The 18,835-nt window shown below is 43.6% G+C and overlaps 1 long non-coding RNA gene across 2 annotated transcripts in view; it reads right to left on the bottom strand.

The window, feature by feature from the left end:
- The window catches only part of LOC122174437 (uncharacterized), a 243,469-nt gene that overhangs the window by 74,031 nt on the left and 150,603 nt on the right, over positions 1-18,835 (bottom strand). The window lies entirely within an intron of this gene.

Raw genomic sequence — 18,835 nt, 5'->3', positions numbered from 1 at the left:
ACTTTGGGGGTTGTTGGACTTTGAGGACTCTGGGTGGTTGCTGGACCCAAGAGACTTTGGGGACTCTGGGTGATTTTTGGGTTGCTGGATTCAAGAACCAAAGGGAAAGAACACAGCCCAATTTGCTGGGGTGGGTTTTTTTGCTCATGGTTTGTGTTATGAATCCTGTTTGTGGTATTTTTTTCCAATTTAATGCTGATGTCATTTACCTCATGTTATTAAACATTTTCTGCTACACTCAGACTCCGTGCTTGCAAGAGGGGAAGTATTGCCTCTTAGAGGCACCCAGGGGGTAGTATGTAATTGTCCCAGGTCACTGGGTGGGGGCTCGAGCCGGTTTTGCATTGCGTTATTGAAACGGAACCCCTAGATACAGAACCCGGCCCTTGTTGCTGCCAACTTAGATGGGCAGAAGGGTTACATAAGGGTTGGGGTGAATGCTGGTAAGCCTATGAGCATGTATGTAGGTTCTTTTATTGTTTTTAATAGGTTTTCTCTGTAATGCTTTTTACCTTCAGAATAAAATAGGCTTGCACAGAAAGTGCAGTGTGGTAATTTATAACAGTTGACAATCACTCTTATCAGTCTCGGAACAGAAAGCAAGTCAGAGTCCTTGGTCGCCTGTCAGTGTTTGGAAATTCACAGTGAAGGCAGGGAACCGTGCAACCTGGGAATACCCTGATCAGAAGCAGTGGTGCTGGAACTAGGGGTGCTGCCTTCCCCCTGGCTTGAAATAGCAATAACAAACAACAAATACATGGTTTACAATAGTTTCCATCATCAGCACCCATCAGAAGGGAGAGAGATGAGGGTCTCCACCCAGAAAGGCAATGGCTGGTGAGATGGAAGCAGAGAGTGAGTGCCCTTGCTGAACCACTGACAGAAAATACACATGCAGATGTCCTGAACTGTGACGAGTCCAAAACTGGCTTCCTATAAGCCTCGGCTTCCCAATGAATGATGAATAGAGTAAGAGGTCTTCAATGGAAGGGAAGAAAGTCAAACTGCTGTCTGCTTGTGACCCCTTTAAAGCTTTTTGACCATTTGCAGGCTGCGTGAGTGCAGCCCTTGTTTGCTTCCTCTCACCTTCGTTTCTCACACACTATTTCCTGATGCAGGGCAACTACCATCTGGAATGATTAATAGAAAAGAAGAGGAAAGTCCTCTACCTCATTTACTCACACTCCATTTGCTAAAGCTGAGAGTTCTTTTTGATCTTGCTTCTGACTATTTCCTGACTCCTCTAACGGGAACGGGGTGGGTCTTCTTAACTAGAGAGGCTATTAGCATTACAAAAATCCATAAATAATAATACAGCATGGGTTGGCATTAACCTAGCACTTTCTATACAACACATAAATAATTAATCATGTCCATGCTAGAAAGTCCCAGTGAATGTTTCTTAGTATCACAAAACTACCAAACAGTTGTGCTCCATTCAGTATTATTGGCAGGTTCTGCTTCAGAAATAGTAGAGATGATATAAGCCAAAAGAGAGAATAACATTGGAAGATTTGTGGGAAAATACCACTCCCAGATTCTTCCTTCTCTTCATTAGTTCATAGATATGGTCTGGGCACCCTACTGCATGAAAGCTCTTGTGATATTTGTAGTGGAACCTAGAAGCCACATCAGGAAAAGGACTCTATCGCGGTAGGTGCTGAACAAACACAAAACACAAGTTTCTTCTAAGAATTGGACTATTTAAGGATTGCGCTTACAACATAAATACAGTTTAGTATTAAATTAGTTAAATATTTGCTTATAGTCTACTGTCAGGTTCTCCTGAATTTTGTCCTTCAAGAACATCTGGAGTGATTTTCCCAAAAATAAATAAATAAATTATTGTAATCCTCACCCAATGAGGATATATTCTGATATTTTTATCTCTAGTGCTATGGTCAAGACAACCTAGTCTATTAATTTTTTTTTATTAAAGCTTTTATTTTGTTTCAAAATTTTAAAGATAGATTCAAGCTATCGTATAAGCCTACGTTTTCTAGGTGAAAAACTGTAATATGCAGCTCTGCTATTTGTTGGTGTTAGCTTCCATTTTCCTTTCTTGTGTGACAAGTGTCAAACTTTTTGGAACTCTGATCCAAACACCTTGTGACAGCTATGTTGATGCCCAGAGTGGCAGCTTTCAAAGGACTACTGCTAAAGCCAGAGATTAATAACGAAGAAGATTGGCAACAAAAGGTGGTGACTTATGATCATTGGCAAAAGAATGATAGTTAGATAGTTTTTTAGTTAGTAGATTTGGCAAAGCGAAGCAATCATCCCTCAGTCTATAAATCAGTAGCAAGGATCACCAATCAGATTCTGACACAGGAATCTGCAAAACAGGAAAAACACCTTCCTTGAAAAAAACTAAATGAGGTTAAAAGAGATCTTTCTCCTGACAGGAAGTACTCTGGAATTCTATTCTGAGTACATTCACCTTCAAAAGCATGATGAATATATTTATAATTCTTCTTTAAAGAGGTGCATTTCTAGTCTTTATATGAATTTCAACGATGATACACATTGCCAGTGTTAATTGGACCACATGCTTTGTTTGCTGTTCCTCTCAATTCTGCAAGAGACGCTGAATGTGCTCCTATAGACACTCCTCTCAGATGCAAAGCAATTAAATCGTGCTTAATAGTTCTATAGTTTGTGTTTGCAACCTCAAGAGAGACAAAGAATCACATGTACCCCTTTCTCATCAGATCCTATTGACATCAGTACAGAATAATTATTCATTGATTAAGGCACAGTAAATCTCCAGCATTCTAGGAGCAATTCATCCAAATAGCTACGGAACAATCTCTCTCCTCCTCACCCCCACCCCTTGCTTTCCATAGCTACAAACAGATCAACTGGAAGATGTGTCACACCACAGAAAAATTATATTTATTACAGTGCATTAGAAATACTATTTAAGTTAAAATCAGTTACAAAAATGTACCTAATGTGGAACTTGTAGTAACATGGATAATTCCAAATATGAAAACAAAATAATTTCAAAGCCAGAAAAAAAGGATATTTACAAAACCATTTCATAAGAATACAAGAGCTGCCATACTGGGTCAGATCAGTGATCCATCTTGCCTAGTATCCTGTTTCCAACAGCAATCTGTACGAGAGCTTCACCAGAAGTGTACAAAACAGGGTAATTGTGGAGTGATCCATCCCTATCTTCCACTCCCAGCATCTGGTAGTCAGAGGTGTAGGGTCACCCCAAGCCTGGAATTCATCCCTGACCATCTTGGCTATTAGCTATCAGTGAACCTATCCTCTGTGAACTTATCCAGTTCTCTTTTGAACCCAGTTATACTTATGGCCATCACTACATCCCATGGTAATGAGTTACACAGGTTAGTTATACATTGTGTGAAAAAAGTACTTCCTCTTGTTTATCTTAAACCTGCTGCCTATTAATTTCATCCGTTTTCGGTGCTGATGTGAAAGGGTAAATAACACTTCTCTATTCACTCCACACCATTCATGATTTTATAGACTTCCATCATATCCCCCTTAGTCACCTCTGTTTAAGCTGAACAACTACAGCACATCACTGTCAGGAACAAATTTTAATATCATATTGTAGTGGGGCAGTTGCCCCACTTTGGCAGACAAAGGGTTAATAACAGCCCTAGGAGCGGCTGCGCAGAACCCAGACAATCAGAGAAGGCTTAGAAGCAGCCAATCAGGGCCAGGCTCGGCCTATATAAAGGCTGCAAAGGAGCATGGCCGATGGACTGTGCCTTGTCACTGAGGCAAGGGACTAGACTTTGGGGCAGCAGGTGGCCACGAAGGCAGATGCAGAGTAAGGGCTGCTGATACCTGGGAATAGAGCAGGGGCACAGCTGGAGGGCTGTGTCCAGAAGAGGACGCCGCAAGCCAGGGAACAACGTGGGTCTCAGACAGCACAGCCGAGTAGGCAGTGGGCGGGACACGACCCGCAGAGGGCACTCCACAGCTAGGACGGAGCTAATTCCCGGAGCAACCAGCAGGTGGTGATGAGTCAGCGACCCGTTACATGTGCAGGAGAATTTGGGCATACGTGGTCCCCCCTGATACAAGGGGAAGAGAGAGGACTGGGCAGATTGTGCTGCATAGAAAGACTTGAGAAACCAATGGTGGAGAAGATGAACTATTAGTGGAGGGCCTGTGTGAACCAGCTCACCGAGCAGCAATGGGGACTGTTCTGGCTGCTGCAGGGGTGGGCACATGGGCCTCATGGGAGGCCAGGCACCAAGGGTGGGAGGCCGGTGACAAAGCAAAAGAGCTGTTTTGCCTGTGGGCAACCGCGACACTTTAGAAGGGAGTGCCTCTACTGGGTTGGGGCACAGAAGCCCCACCCAGACAAGGAAAGAACGGGGAGAGAGTGTCCCCTGTGAGGGAAAAAGGGGGCCCCCAGGTTTGTTGGGCTTGTGGGGAACTGGGACACAGAAAGAAGGAGTGCCCTCAGGGGACTTGCAGGGCTCAGGGTAGCCCTGAAGGAAGGGCTAAGCCAGGAACACACTGTGGGAGGGCTGTGGCAAAAGGAAGGCACAGGAGGTGCTTCCTTTGCCACAACGAGGGCCATTTAAAATGGCGTTGCCCCCAGAGAAGGAAGGGGAGGCCAGAGGATCAGGCTCAGTCTAAGACTGCCCTGAAGAAGGGGGTTGGGAGGATCAAGGCCCTGTCTTGGGCAGAGGGGCCCCAGATAAATAAGGGAAGCCATGCAGGGGTGAAACAGGCTATGATGGAGACCCAAACAGAGAGGGAAACCCACGTGGGAGATGAGGGGGCTATGGTGAGGACCCAAACACTGGAGGAGGGAAGCAAGCTGCTCCAGAGAATGGAGAGCCTGCAACAGGAAAGGGATTTCCTGCCCACCCAGCTGCGAAGGAAGCTGGGGAGGTAAGACACACCCCTCCGGGTGATTTTAAGGGGGAGGGTGTGTAGTGGGGCAATTGCCCCACTTTGGCAGACAAAGGGTTAATAGCAGTTCTTGGAGTGGAGGGACTGCTGTGCAGAACCCAGCCAATCAGAGAAGGCTTAGAAGCAGCCAATCAGGGCCAGGCTGGGCCCTATATAAAGGCTGCAAAGCAGAGGAGACAGGAGTCTCTCCCTGACAAGCAAGGGAGGAGGACTGGCTCCCAGGGATAGCACCTTAGATAGAGCAGCACTGGGCAGGCTCTGGAGAGCAGAGGGAAAGCTCCAGTCTGATACCTGCCAGGCTGAGGTCCCTGAAAGAGAGGGCTGAGAAGGTGCAAGGGCCAAGGAGAAGTGGCCCAGGGAGTGTGAGCAGTATGGGGGAGAGAAGGAGGGCAGGACATGGCTGCCTCCAGAGGGTCCCTGGGCCGGGACCCAGAGTAGTGGGCGGGCCTAGGTCTCCCCTTGTCCCGCCCCCCTTACATTGCACCTTACCATGGAGGAGTGTGGTCGATGGACTGTGCCTTGTCCCTGAGGCAAGGGACTAGACTTTGGGGCAGCAGGTGGCCATGAAGGCAGGTGCAGTCTGAGGACTGCTGATACCCCTGGAAGGGGGGGAATAGAGCAGGGGCACAGCTGGAGAGCTGTGTCCAGAAGAAGATGCCACAAGTCAGGGAGCAATGTGGGTCTCAGACAGCACAGTTGAGCAGGCAACGGGTGGGACACCACCCACAGAGGGCGCTCCATGGCTAGAACAGAGCTAATTCCTGGAGCAACCAGCAGGGGGTGCTGTGGTGGTGAGTCAGTGACCTGTTACACACATTAATGGCACTCCACGAAAGATGATTGGCTCTCTGATACCAGAATCTCCTTCTCTTAACTTCTTCGTTCCTGAAAAGAAGATTGAAGAAGAGGAGGCTGCTTTATTCTCCCCAGGTGATTCTATTATTGGGGGGAGGGGGAAAGAAATAGAGATAGTTAGAAACACCTGCAAACAAATCTTGCTCCCTATCGCATACTTATTGGGAAGAAGATACTGTGATGGGTTGGATCACAGAAACCCCCTTGGGGCTGCCAAACTGATGTGCCAACACTACTTCTACTCCTGCTTTCCCTGCCAGCTTGGGACTCCAGCACCCTGTCTTGTTGAGCCAGATACGCCAGGCTGCTCCAACACAGACCAAGGGTCTGAACCACATGCCCAAAGCTGCAGACTTTACTGAAAGCAACTTACAGAAGTGTTCCCGTCTTTAATACTCAGATGCCCAACTCCCAATGGGGTCCAAACCCCAAATAAATCTGTTTTACCTTGTATAAAGCTTATACAGAGTAAACTCATAAATTGTTCGCCTTCTATAACACTGATAGAGAGATATGCACAGCTGTTTTCCCCCCTACCCCCAGGTATTACTACATACTCTGGGTTAATTAATAAGTAAAAAGTGATTTTATTAAATAAGGAAAGTAGGATGTAAGTGGTTCCAAGTAATAGCAGACAGAACAAAGTGAATTACCAAGTAAAATAAAATAGAACACGCAAGTCTATGTCTAAGAAAACTGAATACTGATAAAAACCTCACTCAGTAAGCTTCCTTTTACAGACTAGTCTCCAAGTCTGGGTCCAACAATCACTCACACCCCCTGTAGTTACTGTCCTTTGTTCCAGCTCAGGTGGTAGCTAGGTGGTAGCCTAATTCAGTCATAAAACTGAATACAGATAAAATCTCACCCTCAGAGATGTTTCAATAAGTTTCTTTCACTGACTGGATGCCTTCCTAGTTTGGGCACAATCCTTTTCCCTGGTACAGTCCTCCTTCCAGCTCAGGTGGTAGCTAGGGGATTTCTCATGATGGCCGCCTCCATTTGTTCTGTTCCACCCACTTATATATCTTTTGCATAAGGTGGGAATCCTTTGTCCCTCTGGCTTCCCACCCTTCCTTCTCAATGGAAAAACACTAGGTTAAAGATGGATTCCAGTTCAGGTGACATGATCACATGTCACTGTAAGACTTCATTACCCACTTGCCAGCACACACATATACAGGAAGACTTACAAGTAAAACAGAGCCATCTACAGTCAATTGTGCTGGTTGATGGGAGCCATCAAGATTCCAAACCACCATTAATGGCCCACACTTTGCATGATTACAATAGGCTTTCAGAGTTATATTTCATATTTCTAGTTTCAGATACAAGAATGATACAGTCATACAAATAGGATGAACCCACTCAGTAGATTATAAGCTTTGTAATGATACCTTACAAGAGACCTTTTGCATGAAGCATATTTTAGTTACATTATATTCACACTCATCAGCATACTTTCATAAAATCATATAGAGTGCAACGTCACAGATACCTTAGGTATGTCTACACAGTACCCGCAGCTGGCCTATGCTAGCCAACTCGGGCTGCGGGTCTGTTTCATTGCTGTGTAGACGTGTATCTTTGTGCTGGAGCCTGAGCTGGAGTCTTGCAGGGTGGGAGGATCCTAGAGCTCAGGCTCCAGCCTGAGCCCAAAAGTCTACATAGCAATGAAACAACCGCACTGCCCAAGCCCGAGTCTGCTGGGACGGGCCAGCCGTGGATTTTTCTTTGCTGTGTAGACATATCCTTTGCTGCCTCCAGGGCAGGGGAGCCAAGCTATAGTCTTCTCCAAAAGACATCACTGACAGTTGATGCAATTCTGTGAGGTACTGTGTACCTTGGATCTCATGGACATCAAAGGGAGTTGAAGGTGCAACTCATTTCCTAGGAGATGTTCAGCAGCTTGCAGAATCAAGAGTTAACAGCAACAACTTGCACTTCTGTAGCACTTCCCATCTGAGGGTTTCAAAGTGCTTTAGACACATTGAAGAGTTAAGTCTCACAACGTTCCTGCCATAAGCAGTATCCTAGTTTCCATTGAGGAAACTAAGGCAAAACTTAGAGGAAACTTGCCAAAGATCATATGGGGAGTCTATGGCACTGCTGGGATTAGAACTCAGATTTCTTGAATCCCAGTCCTGTATTTCAGTAATAAAGTGATCCCTCTCTTCCTTAGATATTTATTATAATAAATAATAAATTGCCTATTCATAGCAGGTACCAAGTCTAGTGTTACAAGTGTCTCAAACACTAAAGTCATAAAATGTTAAAACATATAACAGATAAATCATGCCAAAATTAAATGATATAAATATTTAACATGTTATGTCACTGTTCCATGTTGAAAACATTTTCCAATACTCTTCTTAGCACAAGCTAAAATCATGGCACTGTTCGGCTCTGGAGAGATGGCATTCCACAGAACTGAGGTTGAGGCGATACATTATATATGTGTTACCTAGTTACGCTTATATGGCAACTAATACAATATGTTTCTCTCTCTCTCTCTCCAGTATGTCATTGTATTTCTTGGTAAAATGGGAATGAATTATACTTAAATGCCCTTGAGGATATGGCTTCAGAAAACTGACACTCCCAATTTTCCCAAAGACTAAGGGTTAGGATTTTCAAAGAGGCCTACAGGAATCAGGAGTTCAAACTCTATTGTTTTTTAATAGGGCACCTCATTCTCTTCAGCTCCTTTGAAAATCCCAAACTAAATGTGTGACATGGCTTTTAAAATATTCTCCAAAACACAAAGACCTAAATTTTCATGGCTTCAATTAAATGGGCCTGATTTTCAGAGGGTGGGCACTCAGAATTTTCTGAAAATCAGGGTCCTTTAAGGTGTCTCAAATTGGGCACCCAAAAACACGGGAAAATTTAAACCAAAATGGTTAAAAACCAAAACAAAATACTTGACTGGAGGAAAACCTGACAAAGTGGGATTTCTTTCCTTAATATTTCTCGTTTTCTCCCATTTAAGTTTAATAATTCAGAATTTCTGATGTCAAGAGTTTATAGTAATAATGATATAATGTAAAGTTTGTATGGAACAGATGTCCAGTTCAGTGACATACCTTGTAATGAAATAGAATTAAGAAGTGTAAATAAGGGAATATTAAACTTTGAGTGGTTCTTTCACATTACTTCTTCATAAAAGTTATAGTAATTGAATATGCTATGCCTTGTTTATATGTTAGAAACTTTTTCATTTGTTATGCTAATTACTATATACAATTTACTGGCTTTTTTTTTTTTACTAGCAGTCTTTGGGGCTGATTCTGTGCTCAGCTAAACCATTGTAAATCAGGAGTAACTCTATTTAAAACAGTTGATTTGCACCAGTGTAAAACATGAGGACAGTACATAAAGACTCCATAAGATACTTTTCTGTGATGTTACCTAGACCATATTGTAGGCTTGATTTTAGAGAAAGGACCAACAATATACAGTATAAAAAATATCTTTTATAATGGTTGTAATTGGGTGTGATGTACTTGCAGTATTCTGTTTACTGTTTTATCACATTAGGCCTTTATCCAAACACTACAAGAAGTGAACTTTGAACTGTAGATTTACATAATTCTAGAATGATGTATGATCTAGGGTTTTTTAATAGGAAATCCTAAATCCCCACTCACGCCCCATAATTTTCCTGCCCACCTGGTACCGAGGACATTAAAAAGAAAAAATGTTTGTTTAAACAACATTAAGGAAAATTCATAACCATCAAACATAAGTTAATCTTGAGATATGGTTATACATATTGAACGACTATTAATATGCCACACTGACTCCCAGTAAAAGATTAAATGTGACTATCCTTGTAGTAACTTAAATGATGATGTTGAGACACCAAGAAAAAACGAATAGTGTCTGGAGCAAGAGAACTTGAGTATTAAGTACAATTGCTTCTGCTAAATCTGTTGTAGTTTGTTCACAATAATGGTTCAAGTGTGAGGGTGGGAAATTATCTAAGAATTCAATGATACCCACAATTTATCAAACTACCTCAGTAAACATTTCCAAAATGTAGGTCTTCTTTACAAGCAAAACACATAGTGCAGGTGTATTTACTACAACATCGCTTTAGTCTATGGCAGAGCAGCAGGAGAGAAATGAAAAAGTTTTTGCATAACTCCCTGTAGAGTTCCATTCCAGAGATGCAGGATGGCGTTTCAAACACTGTCTAAATTCAGCAGCTGGGAAGCCTTCATTTGACCAGCTTTCACCAGACTGTCAATGTTGCTGCAGGATTGGCAAAATAACAGGATCCAAAGAGATGGAATAGTTTCGCTACCAATAAAAAGTTCAAAGATCTTTTTAAGCCAATGCAAAACTCAACTGTCCATGAAAGACTACCCAGAAAGGAAATTACTGAACAAAATACTGTTTTTGTTTCTGTTATTCTTCAATACAAAATGTGCAGTTAAAAAGAGATGAAAAAAGCAATAAAATATTTGCAATTACAGATAAAGCATGGTGGGAAGAACCACATTTTGAACTTCTAGCACCTACAAGCCCTAACTCTTTCTCCCTGGATAGCAATATTGCTTTATCTGGTCTGATGATAAAAAACACAGTTTAGCAAGAAATGATTGATCACTCATACCACCCATAGTTCTGACCAGTCCTCTCCAGGGAAGTGAAATTATGGCCACATATCTTTACTTCATGAATCAACTGCAATTATATTATAATATTCCTAGGAACTAAATATATATATAATGAGAGGGAGGAGGGGTAAATGATGTATCCTTACATAGGAGAATCAAAACGCCAAAAATATAAAATGCCACGCAATGTGTGAACTCAACATAAGCTCTAAGAAAGGAGATATGATCAACTCAGGAGCAGAACGGTGATCCACACATCCTAGTCTCTCCTGGTCTATAGTCTTGCTGATATGTACTGCAGCAGGACTAGCAGTGGTATTTAATGTTTTTAAAATTTATATCAAATTATTTATCCTCTCTTTGGATGGGAGAGAGGAATTTCTTAAAGGACTCACAAATGAAATCAATATATAATGAGCTGCCTATATTGAACTCCAACACAATAACATCTGCACAATAACTATAACATCTAACCATTCCTAACCCCTGAGCCCAATCTCTCCACAAATGCCAAAGAAATAGAGGAGCTTTGCAGAATCTGTGTGTTTTCATTCACCATAGTATCCAAGCACTTCCCAGGTAACTTAGAACTGCATGGCCCAATCACTAATGAACTTGACAGAGTCTCCAGCTCCTCTCGCTTCCTAACAATACGGGGCTGTTTGGGTTGACTTACATTATCTTGTGAGTTGAGGGGAAAAGGGAGGGAGCTTATTTGTTTGTTCTGATTATCTATCTGATTATAGTGAGAAGTATCCACTAAGTTAATGCATTTGGGCTCTGGCAGCGCAAGGGGAGGAAATTAGAGAGGCCAGGGACCACAAGATGCCCTGTCAGAAGCCTCCTCCTATTTTAACCAGGAGAGGCTTATATTCAAGCACATCCACTGGTCACAGTAGTAGAGGTATCATCCAAAGAGATATTAGGTACCATGTCATCTCTCAAATATTAGGTACCAAACCATTATAGGGACTCATAGATTACAATCAATCCCTTGAATGATACTTGGAAGACAACAGGCGTCTAGTGTAGATCACACAGCATCGGTGTTACATGCTCCCAGTGTGCAACTCTATTTAATTTGCAGTCCTCACCAAGTGTTCTCAAAACAGACCACAATCAGAAAGAAATGGTTACATTCTTCTTGCAAGGCACTGATGGAAATAAACTCCCCGGGGACATTGATGGAACCTAAGCATCTAGCAGTAGCCAAGGACCTAACAAGACTTCTCACCTGCAAACTGACATATGAAACAGCAATCACAATCCCAGAGTTAGAGTATCGATACAATTCTTGTTGGTTTTTCCAGTTCTCCCCCCAGCCAATCCACAATACTTCATTGTTGCCTGAACTGAACTTCAACCAAGTCCCAGTTTCATACAGACATTGGATCATTCATTCCATTAGACCAGCAGGTTTGGCCATCATAAACACAAACGGTACCAGGGATAGCAAAAATAGAATAGCTCATGGCAATTATGTCACATAAATGCCCTGACTATGATTTCACAGTCCACTTTTCCTTTATGCATATTCATCGATTTGTTTAATCCTAAATGTAATATACAGTAAAATAGAAAACCTCAGTGACTGAGATAACTGATGGCTGTTTAGTGACTTACAAATATTTAGTTGGTATCCAAATTTCAGTTTAGAGTGGCCAGATATCCATATCACAAAAACTACCACCACAATTAGCATTGACATACACCCTATCTGTTTGGCCTTGGATTTAGCTGTAACTCTGAGTACTTTTTCCAGACCTGAGGAAGAGTGCTGTGTAATTTGAAAGCTTGTCACTCACCAATAGAAGTTGGTGCAATAAAAGATATCATCTCACCCACCTTGTCTCTCTAATATCCTGGAACCGACACAGCTACAACAACACTGGATACACACTTGTAGGAAGTTTCAGCAAAGAATGAATGGGCATAAAATTTGAGGTAACCATCTCAGCCCGTAGAGATGTTTGCAATGCTGCTGCCCAATCTGTAGCTATTTTGTAGGTAAATAGAGATTTCAATAAGGCTGATCAAATATTTTCTGTCAAAACTTAAAAAAAAAAAACAGAAAATTGAGTTGTCACAGTATGGGTTGAGAACCACTGCCATAATGCCATCTTCAGCAATTCAGAAAAGAAGGAGTTTAGGTTAATAAATTGAACCTAATCCTCATCTCAATTACAGAGCATAAATCTAGAGTAACTCTACTGACATCGATGGAGTTGGTTTGTATTTGCACTATTTCAACTGAGCAGAATTTGGCCCAGTATCTTTTCACTTGTCAAATATAATTGCTGAAGTAAACCTCATGGTAGAATCTCTGCTAAGTTTGTTTTCTTTCCTCATGGTGTATTTAAGATAATCATTTTACTCTATTTGAAGCCCACACAATAATCTGGAAACAAAATGGAGGTTTTCTGCATCATGTCTGAAAAAATAAAACATAACTCAACAATGCATTACCAGTATTCTCTTGCTACAGTGTGATCTGATATGCAATGTCTGAGGCACATATCCAAACAAAGGAAGAGTACATATGGGTAGAACTGATATAAAAATAACCTGTCTCTTATCTGAAAATGGTACCGTGAAGGGGGCATACTTCGATATGGAATGAAATGATGGCTTTTCCTGAATTACAGCTATCATCTTAAAGGCTATGTCACAGGGCAGCTGTTCTTTTAAGGAGAGTTGGGTCCAGCCTCACTTGTGACTGATCAGCTGACATTAATCAAGTGATTATAAAAGTTAGCAAGTGGCTCAGTTAGAAAGGAAAACTGCAGGAGGGAGGTTGGCTACTGTGGCAGGCTGGCCAGCCAGCCCTGGAGTAGGGGGAGAAATTCAAGAGGAAAGCATTTGGGCCCCAGCAGAAGGTCAGGAGAAAGACCAGGTTTATATGTGGAACTCATGTTGAACTGTTTTATTGTTCAAAGTATAAACTATGCCCTGAAGAAAAGCCTTGAAAACACGGATGTGATTAGTCCTTCCTGGGCTAGGGAGACAGGCCCACTACCTGTTATAGAACATCCTGGCTCCAAAGAACAAGGACATAGACAATTTAAGACTCACTAGATCTGCCTACTCCCCTCACATTGTGCCATCCTCTCCACATACAATGCATTTTTGTTTGTTAGAACTTCATACCCTCAATCAAATTTATCTTATTTTCAGCAAAATAGATGAGTTAGTGGCATGCAGACGCTTAATCACACCTTCACTACATCGCCCTACCATCCAAAGAAATGTGTCTGCATTCTGCTCAGAGTCTAGGTCACAGTATCATTGTTCTGTGGTCCACCAGTAGCTGAGATGCTTCTACCACTTATATAAGGGCCCCTGTACAGAATGATGGGGTAATGAGAGATGAGCAAATCAATCAACAAGATTAGCCAAACAGCCATGTGTCACAGTTACAGGTCTAGATGCTTCTGAGTGCACCTTCTCAGGATCAGGCCTTGTGTTTTTACCAAATTCAGGGTGGAATTCTTTCATGTTCCCACTCTTAATGAGCCTTTGCTCTACAGCACCCTGTGTCTCAACTGTTCCATACCCTGCAGGTCTCACTGAGTTCTGGCACCTAGAGTTCTTCCCTTCAGGAGTCTGTGACCAATTGACCAGCCAGCCTTATTAAAGAACAAATTTTTGTTCATTTTAAAAGTGGAAAAAAGCATTCAGAGAAAAAGGATCTTAAAACAAAATGTCTGTGTGCATCAGGTGCCAGACTGTGGGGGAGAGGGGTGCCACTGGGACCCAGAGTGTAGAAAATTGTGTCTGTTGCTGGTGCATATGTGTTCTCTCTGCTCTAGATGCACAGAGATGGTGGAGTCCTGTGCTGGAGGAAGGTGGGCACAAGAGGCATAACAGGCAGGCAGGAGAAAAGGTAAGAGGGAATAACAGAAAGCAGCAATAGCTGCAGGGAGAGAGAGGAGGAGGAGGAGCCTTTTAAGTACCTCTCTAGCACCCCCAGGAGCCTGGACTGATTAACACCAGCTTCTCAGGGAGCTTCCTGTTTCCTGCTGCTTCCCTGAACCCACTTGAGGAGAACAGGCAGTCAACTGAAGTAGTAGGAGCTAGTTAGGCCCTTAAGACGCTGATATCTTCCTTCACTCAGGCCCTGCTACCAGCCTGCTTATTTGATCCCTTCAATTGAGTGTTGAGAGCCACTATAGCTGGCACAGACCAGCAGTCATGAGTGAAAGAAGAAAACGCCCCTCTGGGGCAGCATTCAGAAAAAGAAAGAAAGCAAAGGAAGCTTTTCTATCTAAGCAGGAAGGAGCTCTCCTGAGATACATAGAGAAATGTTCACGGTGAGCCTTCCAGCCCCAGTGAGGATGTGAGTGGTGAGGAGATGCCTGATCTTGCAGTTAGTCTGAGTGCAGGTGACCTGGCAGCTACTGCAGCATCCATATCTCCATCTCAAATGGATGTAACCATGCACATTCCTGAAGAAAAGTGTAGATCAGAGAAGAGTGTGGTGGAGGCGCAAGAAACAGCTGCTGCTGAGTTTAGTTCCTTAAGTCTAGATGATCCAGGACTGTGGACCCACTTGAGCAGTAGCCTGAGGGACTTCCTTGTACTGCATGGGCCACAGCAAGTGAAAAACTTCATGTTCCCCAAAGACAATGAAAATAGAAGTTTCTATCCAACACATTACTGGTGTGAAATCCCCAATTATGACAAAGTGGAGAGGCCATGTGTTTTTGTTGCAAACTCTTCCAGTCTAATGTTCCAGCCACATTGTGTTCTACAGCAGGGGCGGGCAAAATTTTTGGCCTGAGGGCCACATTGGGTTTCAGAAATTGTATGGAGGGCTGGAGCCAGTCGTGGCCCGGCCCCCACACCCTATCCGACTCCCCCTGCTTCTCACCCCCTGACAGCCCCCCTGGGACTCCTGACCCATACAACACCCACTGTTCCCCGATGGCCCCCCTGGGACCCCTGCCCCATCCACACCACCCCCCCGCTCCCTGTCCCCTGACTGCCTCCGGAACCCCCGCCCCTGACTGCTCCACCACCCCATCCAACCCCTCCTCTCATTCCGGACTGCCCCCCGGGATCCCTACCCTCATTCAACCCCCCTGTTCCCCACCCTCTGACCACCCTGACCCCTATCCACAACCCCGGCCCCTGACTACCACCACACTGAACTCCCCATCCCCCTTACTGCACTGCCTGAAGCACCGGTGGCTGGTGATGCTACAGCCATGCCGCCCAGAGTAGCAGGATAGTCAGCTGCGCTGCCTGGCGGGAGCCAGCCATGCCACCGCGCAGCACAGAGCACTGGGTCAGGCCAGGCTCTGCAGCTGTGCTGCCCCAGAAGCTCGCAGCCCCACTGCCAAGAGCATTGCATCGACAGCGCAGTGAGCTGAGGCTGCGGGGGAGAGGGAACAGCTGGGCAGGGGCCGGGGGCTAGCCTCCTGGGCCAGGAGCTCAGGGGCCGGGCAGGGTGGTCCCACGGGCCGAATGTGGCCCGCAGGCCATAGTTTGCCCACCTCTGTTCTACAGGAGCAAAGGACTGGAAAAATCTGGCTAGAGCTCTGGCATGCCATGAGAAGGCAGCAAATCACCAGAGAGCATTCCATAGGTGGAAGAGCTTGAGATGAGACTAAGGTTAAAGGCCACCACAGACGATCAGCATCAAGAGAAGATTGCACCAGAGTCTCTTTACTGGCAAAATGTTCTGAAAAGGCTCATTGCCATTGTGAGAATGCTTGCTACCCAAAACCTAGCACTACGTGGCACTTCAGATCAGCTGTATGTGCCAAACAATGGAAACTTCCTTAAAATTGTGGAGCTCATGGCTGAGTTTGATGCTGTACTCTAGGAGCATCTAAGAACAGTTACCACCCAAGAAATGTACACACACCACTACCTTGGGAAAACAATTCAAAATGAGATCATACAGTTACTGGCAACAAAAGTCACACAGAAGATTGTGGCAGATCTGAAGTCAGCAAGATATTACTCTCGTATTCTGGACTGCACACCTGGCATCAGCCATACAGAACAAATGACTTTAATGGTGCATTTTGTAACAACAACAGAACCTAGTGAAAATGTCCCTGCAATGGTGACAGTCAGAGAGCATTTTCCAGAATTTATTGACATTGATGATACTACAGGAGCTGGTATGACAAATGTGCTTCTTAAAAAGCTGGAAGATACGGGAATTGCGATAGCTGACATGAGAGGTCAGGGCTACGATAATGGTGCCAACATGAGAGGAAAGAACAGAGGAGTGCAGACATGGATTCGAGAGTTAAACCCTTGAGCTTTTTTTGTCCCATGCAGTTCTCATTCATTGAGCTTGGTGGTCAGTGATGCAGCATCAGCTTCTAGTGAGGCTGCTGATTTTTTGGAATACATAGATTCAAAGCATCTATGTATTTTTCTCTGCATCAACTCATCGATGGCAAATTTTGAAGCTACATTTGGGAACATCCTCTCTGACACTGAAACCACTGAGTGCCACACAATGGGAAAGTCGAGTGGAGGCGATAAAGCCTATCAAACACCAAATTGGGAAGATAGATGATGTCATAGTTGCCATTATGGAGGATAATGCTATGACAGGAATCATTCGTGGGAGAACAGTAGCAGAGGGAAATGCAATCACCAGAAACATATATAACTTCAAATTTCTGTGTGGCTTAGTGTTGTGGCATGACATACTGTTTGAAATAAATGTTGTAAGCAAGAGACTCCGAGGTGTTGACCTTGATACATCTGGAGAAATGGAACAACTGGACAAAGCAAAGTCATACCTACAGTTTTACCGGTCAGATGAGGGATTTCAAAACGTTCTGAAGAGTGAACAGAAGTTGGCAGAGGAACTTCACACTGAAGCTATTTTCCCACCCATTCAAGAATACAAGAGTCACTAAAGAAGATGACATTTTGATTACAAGGCACAGGATAATCCCATAAGAGACCCCAAACAACAATTCAAAGTTGAATTCTTTAACCAGGTGCTAGATTGTGCAATACAGTCAGTTGAAGAACATTTCATGCAGCTCAAGGAACACAGCAGTATATTTGGCATGTTGTATGATACTTCAAAACTCCTCACTATACCTGAAGAAGAACTACACCAGCAATGCAGGGCACTAGAGACAGTGTTGACACATAATGACATGCGCGATATTGATGTGAGTGATTTAGGTGATGAACTGAAAGCCCTTTCAAGATACATTTCAGCAGAATGAACTCCAAAGGCTGTTCTGGAATATATGTGCACAAATAAGATGACCACCCTCTTTCCAAATGCTTTTGTTGCTCTGCGCATACTTCTAACACTTCCTGTAACAGTTGCCAGTGGAGAACACAACTTCTCCAAGCTGAAGTTAATAAAAACACGTCTATGCTCCACAATGACACAGAAGAGGCCGGTCGGCCTTGCAACCATCTCAATAGAGCATGAGCTGGCCCAGACTGTGGACCTTCAGAAAGCAGTTCAAATTTTTGCAACCAAGAAGGCACGGAAAGCACCACTTTGATTATTCAAACAGACAAAAATGCCAGTGTTTACTAAGCAGACAAGAAAAGTTACATTTGCTGTTCAGGCGTTTGGAAGTTAAGTGTTTCTTAAAATTTTTGAACAAGGCATTTTAAGATGTTAGTTCTCCTTTATTGGGGTAGGTAGCAGAGCAGTACCATGAGAGGAGTAGAACAGGAAGAAGGCAGAACTGAGACCTTTCAAAGTTTTGGCCCAAGTGAGGAGGTATGGGGGTGTCATTTGAGCTCCCTGCCTCAGATGCCAAAATATTGTGGGTTGGCCCTGTGCATGTCCACCTTACCTAAATGCCTTACTTCCCCTGATGGAACCTAGACAGACACAACTTCTTCAGACAACCGCCATGGTTGGGTGTGTCTCAGCCTTGTTCCTACAAACAACTCCCCCTTGTTTTGAGAGAGTGCTCCTTTTTAAACCTGCCACCATTCTTTTAATCTCCTGTGTTCACAGGCCTTTCCCTATACTGGTGGTGTTTCTCAAAAACTTTCAAGTGTTTCCTGAGGGATGGCTTATCTTGAGCCATTGTTTCCCTCCCGGCTTGTTTTTCCTTCCCACCTCCTATTAAACTAAATAAGAGAGTAAATATCCCCATAACCAAATCAACACACACTACTCATAAATCACTACAAAGCAGCTCCACTTCTGTCATGGTATGGTTATTAGCATATTAAACAAGGCAGATATTACCAATTATCAATTTTAAATGATTCAGCTGCTAGTTCTTCAGGAGTGCACATGCCAGACCAGAGCTCAAGGTTATAGGTAGAATTTAGAGAGAAATTTCCAAAACTGAAAGCATTCCAAGTAGCCAGCTGGTTGCATTTAAACATCACTATGGCAGTGACACTCAATAGGCGGCCCGTGGGCCAACTGTGACCCACCAAGGCTTCCTGTGTAGCCTGCCAGTCAGTGCTTATTTTGTAATGAA

Source organism: Chrysemys picta, chromosome 3, assembly GCF_011386835.1.
Source record: "Chrysemys picta bellii isolate R12L10 chromosome 3, ASM1138683v2, whole genome shotgun sequence".
Taxonomy (NCBI): Eukaryota; Metazoa; Chordata; order Testudines; family Emydidae; genus Chrysemys; species Chrysemys picta.
This window is presented reverse-complemented; position numbering and strand designations above follow the sequence as displayed.